Source organism: Priapulus caudatus, unplaced genomic scaffold (genome assembly GCF_000485595.1).
Source record: "Priapulus caudatus unplaced genomic scaffold, Priapulus_caudatus-5.0.1 Scaffold814, whole genome shotgun sequence".
In the NCBI taxonomy this organism is placed as follows: Eukaryota; Metazoa; Priapulida; class Priapulimorpha; order Priapulimorphida; family Priapulidae; genus Priapulus; species Priapulus caudatus.
This window is the reverse complement of record NW_014577875.1, coordinates 15,017-23,540: the sequence shown is the minus strand read 5'-3', so window position 1 is coordinate 23,540 and position 8,524 is coordinate 15,017. Positions and strand designations below refer to the sequence as shown.

General features: G+C 43.9%; 1 long non-coding RNA gene across 1 annotated transcript in view; it reads right to left on the bottom strand.

Moving 5' to 3' along the window:
* Positions 1–2,278: 2,278 nt before the first annotated feature.
* LOC106813726 overlaps positions 2,279–8,524 on the bottom strand; it is a 7,057-nt gene continuing 811 nt past the window's right edge. The window contains exon 2 of the long non-coding RNA XR_001394501.1: positions 2,279–2,500. This is a non-coding gene — a long non-coding RNA (uncharacterized LOC106813726). The remainder of the gene's footprint in view (positions 2,501–8,524) is intronic.

Genomic DNA, 8,524 nt, shown 5'->3' with positions numbered 1-8,524 from the left:
TATCATCACACATTGAACTAATGAAACGCGTCCGTAAACCGACACAATGCCTGGTGTATGTGAGTGTGATGCTGCAATGGTAGATGTGTGTGTTTGGGCCGATAGATAATATATAGTAACATCGCGGTCCACTGGCGCCACAGGCTCTTAAGAAAGTAGAAGCACAGAAGGATAAACATCCTCAGGTGATAATAAAAAGCAGCGCGTAGGGCGCGCTGCATGTAGGGGGGTGCTGGGTAGCATGCGCCCCTGAACATTTTTTGAGATGATAGACTCTGGAGATGGCAATCTGGTGAGCTTTGCCGGAGAGATTGTAAAAACCAAAAATGTATAGGAACACACTTGTTGTAACCCCAAAATTTACTGCAGCACTGTGCTTCGCACACTCAGGGCGTACGCAGCGGGGCGGCACAGCGGGCAGTTGGCCCCGCCCCTAAGAGATTTTTCAAGAGTATGCCTTTTAAATGGACAAATATGGGCAATCAGAGGGCGTGGGAGTACCTTTGCCCCCCCCTACAGAAAATTTCCTGCGTAATTTGCCCGCCTACGAAAATTTCTGCCGTTACGGCGGGGCGGCCTTGTTCCAGTGCTTCTATCTGCGGCGCACTGATCCGGGTTATCTATATTATTTCTATGTTTGAAGCACACGACACGCCGCCCAACGCACCGCATAACACTCGCTCGCACTGCCACGCACGCACGCATCACAGATGAGGGAAAGAGAGGAAGAGAATGTGCCGTTAATTACAGTTCAACTGTCTTGCTTAATCAGTAGGGTAGCCAGCATTGGAACAGGGGGTGGCGCCACAAGGCGAGGGAAGCGAAGCGACGCAGGGGTTTGTAGGGTGTGGGAGGGGTATCCCCCCACGGTAGGGAGATTTTTGAAACTTCGTGCATGGAAAATGGCTTTTCTTGCACACTGAAAGTTCAGTATTAGGGCTAACTTATATGAGAGTTGGCATATTGCTAACCCGTTATAACTCCCTCCTCGTCTTTTTATTTTGTCCATCCGATCCGGTCAACGTGGCAGACGATGGGGCCCTGGCTGTGGGCGGCCGGAAGGACTCTGAGGTTACGAACACGACCAGTTGTGGACCCTTAGCTAGCCCAGTGAAAATGGTGTACGAAGCCAGTGTTTTTTCAGGAGGGAAGAAATAGAGTGTAAGGCGACCAAGACGCCGATGAAGCACATTTCTCAACGGGGGAGGGTGTTTCCCCTCGCCCAAGTAGGGAATTTTTGAATATGTGCAATCAAAAGAGAGGATGGGGAAGGGGCGGGTGGAGGGGGCTCTAATAGCAAAAGCAGTTCAGTCCTTTGTTAACAGTCAACAAATCCGTGTTTACCCCACCTCTTGAGGGTCAAAAGGTTATCAGACACTTACCCTTAGCACATTTCATGGTCCTTTCAATAAAGTGATAAAAATGGTAGGTCAGCGCTGAAACAAAAAAGTTTTTCACTCGGTCCGTTAGACCATGTCCTCAGAAAATGTCTGATATCTGACCTTTCCCCACTGCCCTTTTACCTGTGACCTCCAATTTCCCTCTGGTGATGGGTTTCCTCCCCATCACACTATACATCGAATATTAAGAGCGTAGGTCAAGCCGTTGAGATTTGTGCCGCAATTCCGTATTTCCTCCTATACCTTAAGTTAAGGAGGAAATGTTCCCCCTCCATTGACACCTCTTGACCTTTGACCCTTGACCCCCCAAATTCGCCATGCTGGGTCCTTTTCGCGATCCCCCAACATCCCGAATATCATGACCGTACGTAAGATTTGTGCCCAACTGTTGACGGACAGACGCACGGACGGACGGACGATCAGATTTCGTCAGACGAGCTAAAAACCTGATATATTTCGATTTAAAAGGCGCTAGCGTATCACAGTTTCTTATCTGTTCAGGCATGTTGTTCCACAAGATTGATCCTGTGAAACTAAAACTATTTATTCCAGATTGTAATCTAACAGAAGGTAAAAACATCTTATTTCTATTTCTAGTTGCATAGTTATGAATTTGATCCGTCTTGGTAACAATTAAGGCTCGATAAATGGTCCGGAGCATGCGAGTTTACAATTTGAAACATCATGGAAACTTTATGTAGCTCAACACGCTCTTTGCATGGCAACCAATTTAATGTCTAGAGCATGTCTATAATATGAGTTCTTGGGTGACAACCCAATACAATCCTAGCAACCCTATTTTGCAGACGTTGGATCCTGTTCATAAGGGTTTCGTTACAACATGACCAGATAATATCCACATAATTGAATAACGGTAATACCATGGCATTAAATAAGAGTTTACTCGTATCCATAGAAATAAAAGATCTAGTTCGCTTTAAAACACCAAGCTTTTGAGAAATTCTAGCATGCAACTTTTCAATATGATATGCTCCCATGTGAGGGAGCTGTCAAAGAAAGCACCGAGATATTTAAAGTGTTGTACATGTTCAACATATTGACCGTTAACCTGCAAATTTAGCTTTTCGGTTCAAAGTAACCTTTCCCTATTATCCCTATTATCCCTATTATCTACTCCTGATATATATATATCCCTATTATCCCTATTTTCCCTATTATCTACTCCTGATATATATATATATATATATATATATATATATATGCATTTGTAAGTTTACTGCTCCCACTACCGTCACGACATCTCTAAATATTTTCATAGCTCATCTCCTGTGCGCTACCAATATATGCTGCATTTTAAGTTTTACATTGCTCGTACACGAGATACTATATATAATTGGGCATGGGGCAGTATATAATAACAGTCACCTACACAATAACAGACAGTTGTTTATGTCACAAAATTATATTTATTTGTAAAATTGTACAGTAAGACAACCATTTAGGAAACAATCTTCCTTACTAAGGAGAGTTGGGTATCGTTAAACAATATAAAATTAATAATTAATAATAATTAACTAATAATTGATTAACTATAAACAATGATACAACAATTTCAATCGCATGATACCCCGTAGCAAGTCGCGGACTGGCAATATCAATTGGATCATACAAAAATTTATTCATTCCTCTCAACATTGTTAACAAAGTTTTTACATCACGATAGTAGTAGTAGTAGTATATTTTATTTATCAAAACAGGGAAGCTACAAAACAACAACAATGCTGGTTTCCACGTAGGCCCTGTTATCATACATGATACATCACTTTTACACACACACATAATGGAAATGTAATAATAAATATACTAAAGTATACCAAGACAAAACACTATACAGTATAAAATACACGCCTAGTAAATTAAACCATTTATGTATCTGGATCCCTGGGATTTGGAGTCCCTGGTATTAACTAACAAGTGCCACAGAGCGACAGCGCTCAACTGACGTGTACTGTAGCCGGGTATTCTTCTGATAAACTCACTGGCAACCAAATCAAGTGCGCCCTCCCGCCACCGCGTTCGCGCTCAGAGCATACATCTAGGATACTACTAATACAGATCTAAAATCTATGATAGGCTTTGCTTTAGTACCGGTAGTACAGTAATAAAGATACAACTGTGTAACTTTAATGACTTGTTATCATGGATATGCATAGAGCGCATGAGGCAGAGCATAGTGGTGGTTGGTGGATGGGGGAGGGAGAGGGGGAGGATGGGAAGGCGGACGCCTCGATGAGCCACAAGGGATCGTCCAATATGGAGAACTGCGGAGACAGGCAGTATAAGAAGGGTTGGTTATATGGTTGCTTATATATAGCAGCTGCGGCAACAAATCTCAGGAATGCTTGAAAAAGCAGTGGTGTTTGTGTACATAAAGCGACCGTCGCGCGCGGCGTGTACTTCCGTCAAACAAATATCAGCATGTATCCTTTGGCACCAAGTGTAAAAGAATGATTGCGTTTGGGCTGTTTCAGGGAACGCCAGGACGAGATGAGAGGCGTGAGAACACCAGGACCATCCAGGGCCCATGGTCCTACCCTGGATACCCCCGGTTACTGCATCCCTGAGAGAAAGGCGACATGGTAGTTCACTGTAATCTTAGTAAAATGACGAAATAGATGAGTTCAATTTTATATCAATGTAAAAATCCAGCATTGTAAATAAATGTAATATGCCACATTGTATATAAATTGGTAATATCCACATTGTTAACTATTAACTGTAGATATCCACATTGTAGGTATCAATGTATATATCCATGAATTGTATATTCAAGTAATATCCACATTGTAAATCAATGTAAGATCCTCGATTGTTATTCAATGTAATATCCTCATTGAAAATGACGTCATAGCGCGCTGTCAATCATCTAGGACATGAGGCTAGTAGCACGGTAAGTCATGGCATCGTATGGGCAACACAAACTATGAGTTGTGACCCCATGTTAGTTTATATCGCTGTTTTCCCAGGAAGGAGAGAGATCAAGGTCTTCGCCGGATTGGCCAAACAGAGCGACGGCCCTCCTGTAATTAATTAATAGAAAGATAACAGCTTACAGAAAGTACGTGCTAAAGGCAGATGGGCTATACGTCTCCCCGCGCCAGCATTTGTCTACAAAAAAACTTGCTGGACGGCTATTTTCCTATATCAAACAGAGGCTAATCGATGCATTCTGTACTTCATGTTACAACAGAGTTTGATAAGGCATAAGATAGAGACAGTGGGATATACACGGGAAATGCCTAAAATATATAGTGATCGAATAGACGAAACTATACTTTGAGGAAAACGCAAATGAGGGACCTGTAAATAAAGTCTATCCAAACCGTTATAGCAGCAGTCCACATATCATATCTTGGAATACGTCCCGGCGTTAGTAGGTTTACGCGTGAACTTATCCTCATTATGTCTGTGAATTTCCGATGAATTCGTACATTAAGATAGATAGGGCGGAAGTATGGCCTCATCGCGGGGCACAGCGAGGCATTCCTCAGGGCTGGCAGCAAGGTAAAAATATAAGTGATTCAGGATCGGTAGCCTTGACGCCCTAATTCGTCTAATGTTTATATTTTCGTTAGGAAGAATATATGGTCACGTCTGTCTATGAATATAATACTGATATGTACATATATTATACAGTATATATTCTTAATGCTTGTAATGAGCAAAGCAGGCCTGACTAGAGGGAATAATAATGTCCTCAAAAAGCTTCCATCCAACATATGACACCGCATTTCGTATATATAATATATATTAATACTATATATAATATATACTATAGGATGATAGTATATAGGTATAGTGTGTTGTTGTTTGTATTTCGTCCGCGTATGCTTGTTCTCCAGGGGACGCCGAAGAGGATTTAGTGATCCACAGGCCCCCTCTGAAGGGGACGGCCCATGGGATCCTCCGGGAACCTGCTGGGATCCCCGGGAATTCCAGGAGCTGAAGACGCTCCCGGATCGAAGGGAAATGTGTAAGGTATCGAATAATGTTCACATATATGCATGCATATATAGGATAGATAATATATAAATATATATTTATATTATATATCATAATAATCAGGGAGTAGATAATAGGGTTCCTATCGCCTAATAAAGGTGTCTATCCCTATTAGCTACTCCTGAGATATATATTATATAGTATTAGATATAGTACTTATTGTATATTTAATATTTATATTATATATATAATGTTTTTAATTATATTTATGATTAATATATATATGATATATATATTTATATTTATATTTATATTAATGACCAATAAAATAATAAGGTGTTAGTCCTTACTGATAATAAATATACTATGTCATTTAGAATGGAAAGTAATTTACAGTGGCGTAAAGCTAACTATTTCCGAGAATCGTTCGTTGTAAATAATGAATATCAATAGGTATTACAGCTATGATATATATATCGTATAGGAATATATTATAACTAATAATTATATATATATATGTATATACGTAGCTGGGGCTATACCCACGCGCGGATGGCCAGCGGCGATAAAGGGAGGAAAAGGACCTAGTAATTTAGTCTGTCATGACGGCTGTACTGATGTTGATTCGATGTTTATAAATCATCGGTCCCATAAGAATTTGCCACTTCTGGTTTCAGTTCCGGCAAGCCGGTTTTCTTGGTACACACACATTCTGGTATGCCATCTTGAGAGAGGATGTAGACGGTGTCTGGTTACCGGCTCACCCTGGAGCCACCAGTCATCATAGAGCTGCGCCTAGAGGTCCAATCACCTTGAGGGACTGGCCCTTGGCCTTCGTTGAGAACATGGCAAAGCTCAGCTTGATCTGGAAACCTGCAGGCCCTCTGAACTCAAGATGGCAGGTCTGATGGGAATACAGCGGGATCCTTGGATAAAGACATTTTTCGGCCTGCGCTTCCTGGTCACGATTTTTGCGCTTTGAATGACTCTGGGCATGAGCTCTTTATGTGAGCCTTGTGCCGGTTCAGGGAGCTTGTAGAGCATCCAGGTTGCGCATTAGCAATATGGCGGCGGCCGACCTTGAGCACCAAGTTGCGTTGTGGCAGACCTGAGGGCGCGCAGGCCGTGTGAGAAACTCGGTGGGAGTAGTGCAGCCTTCCTGGTCAGGAAATCAGGCAACTGTGTCCAGTTCGACGTTGTAGCCTCGTCTGGGTCGGGGCCGCCGCGAGGAGCCGAGTTGCTCCAGGCACGTTGGCGTTGCATCGTCATCCACAGGCCAAATTCCTGGGAGCAACGGATGGCTCGCTCCGCACAGGCCCAGGTCTGGTCTTGCGTAGCGGAAGGTGGCAGGTTTGGGAAGAAGATGGAAGGGACTTTACTAGAATCTGTCGCCTAGAATTCAGCTTCTGTTTAGTTCTCCAACGCTCTTGGTACAACAACACTTGCCTTGGTCTTGCCATCTTGGAGCAGAGGATGTTAGAGGTTGTCTGGAATTACCCACCCTGGAGCACACGTGCCCATCATAAGAGGCTGTCTCATGGAGAACACTGGCTCACTGAGGGTTGAGTCGCAACGCACCCTGAGGACCTGCCTGGGCCTTGTCTTGATGGACATGGGCAAAGCTCACTGTACTGGAAGACTGCAGCTTCTTGAACCAAATGCACGGTCTGATGGGTAATTGAAGTGGATCCTTGGTGAGATGAAGAAATTTTGCCCTTGCCTTGTCTGTCAGATTTTGGCTTCGATGACTCTGAGCATGAGCTGCGTCAACTGTAAGCCTTGCTGCCGCGTGCAGGAGCTTGGAGGCCTCCAGTTGCCGCCCATTACAGATAATGGCGCGCGCCCGACTTGAGACAAGTGTGTGGTTGCAGACCTGAGGGCGCCAGGCTGTTGACGAAACTCGCGTCGATAGTGCAGCCGCCTGGGCAGGATCAGGAACTTGTCCATCGACTTGTAGCTCGCTTGGGTCGCCAGGCAGGTCTACTAGCCAGGCTTGGCGTTGATGGTCACCGGCGGAACAAGCCGCCAAATCTGGAGGTGGAGGTTTGGGAAGACTTTCGTCATCCGGCGAGGGTTTGATGACCGCCGCTGCTTTGCCGAATGCACCTTGACCGTTGTTGGCCATGCAGCGTGGTGGTGAATCTGCCATTCGCCCTGCCGACCGTGCCCCGCATTCTGAGAGAAGCGGGGCCAGCTTCTTCACGCGCTGAGGCATGCACCCTCATGTTGGTCTTCAGGCTTGGCGGTTCACACGCCCTTGCTTATCCAGAAGTAGAGGGACATACTTAATGCAGCATTAAAGCATCTGTCTCTTGTTTCTTTGGCGATGACTGGCAAGGTTGGCGAAATTCGCGCTGGGTCTGTGAGGCAGGACAGTCCGATCCCAACTCCCATGACGTCTTGTGTGGCCAACGGTCGTTGATGGGTCCTTGTCGAGTGCTTCAAAGGCGCCCTTTGGGCTCATGGTTGCCATCGTCCAGATGAAGCTTGCCACTGGCAAATCTTTTAGTCACGAAAGTGGCCAAAAATCATATTTACCCGTCTTATCAAAAGGACCAAAAAGTAAAGTTCCAAAAAAGAAAAAATCGTTTTTTTCTCTTTTTTTTTCCCCCTATTTTTTTTTTCATTTCTTTGTACATAGTTTTTGGCCTAAAGGTCGTAGTAGCGTCATGGGGGCTGATCAGCTAAATATATATGGTTTGTGGGGTCCACCTTTTACGGGTCTCGAAAGATAACGGACAGACAGACAGACAGATAGCCGCGGCGGCCGGCCATTAATGTGAAAGTATATATGTATATATTAAATATATTATATTTATTAATTGATAATGCTGTACTACCGATATACAATTATGTTTAATCGCTAATATTATCTGTGCAATGTTTCAGTAAAAGAAATTAATTGATGCTTGTGCTAGTGTCACCTATATACAAGGTGAGCGCAGGGCTGCCCCCGGCCCGCCGAGCACTCCCGGCAGGATGGACCGTAATGACAAACGGTCACCGCTCGCCGTAAGAAACACCCGATGAACACCCGGCGGCCGCGTGTTCCCAACAAATCAAATATACCATTGTTATAGTAGATATATCAAATATCTTGAGAAGACAAGTCGAGCTTGATAGATCTAGGAGTTAATAAGATCGGTGTGCGGTGAATCTGA